Raw genomic sequence first — 944 nt, forward strand, 5'->3', positions numbered from 1 at the left:
AGCTATCTAGCTAGCTGCCAAGCTGTCTGTCTGTCTGTCTGTCTGTGTGCATGAATGCATGAGTGTGTGTATGCATGTGCAGATGTGTATCTATGTGTGAAGTTCTCTCTCTCCCTCTCTCTTTACATAAGGATACACATATACACAAATATATTATATATATATATGAACAAATATATATGTGTATGTGTATACACACGCACACACATGCAAAAACATAGGCATACATTTATATTTATGAGTGCGCATGCGTTTGTGTGTGCTTTTTATGCACATTTGCCTGTGTGTGAGGTCTTTTGTGTACGTGTGTGTACGTTTGTGTGTGAGTGTGTGTGTATGTGAGAGAGAGAGAGTTTCTTTGTTTATATGTATGTACATTTGCTTGTGCGTGTGTGTGTATGTGTATGTATGCGTTTGCAAGCGTATGTGCGTGTGTGTATGTGTATGTGTGTGTGCGTGTGTGTGTGTGTGTGTGTGTAGCATGCGTGTGTGTGTGTGTCTGTGTTTGTGTACAAATGGGATTTACTGATTGTAAGCTGTTGATTACTGACAAACCAGTGGCACCGATATTTCAGCCAGTGGCACGTCCTGTGTGGCTTCACACCCATCTGACACTCCCACACGTCACGTCGGCGCACAGACCGCAACTCACGGCCACAACCAAGGACACCAACCCACAAACAAACTTCGTTTGCCGCATACAATCCCCCTCCTACCACCTCTTCACTCCACCTTTCTTATATACACATATGCATAACCGCACACACACACACACACACACACACACACACACACACACACGCATGCACACACAACATGCACATGTATACATACATGTAGACCTTCGCGTCACCGCGCAGCCCAATCTAGCGAAAAGATAAATATCAATCACGGACTTCTTCATACGTACCAACACCGCTATTTCCACGGATTCCTCCTCCTCC

The sequence above is a fragment of the Octopus bimaculoides genome, chromosome 6 (assembly GCF_001194135.2).
Source record: "Octopus bimaculoides isolate UCB-OBI-ISO-001 chromosome 6, ASM119413v2, whole genome shotgun sequence".
Taxonomy (NCBI): Eukaryota; Metazoa; Mollusca; class Cephalopoda; order Octopoda; family Octopodidae; genus Octopus; species Octopus bimaculoides.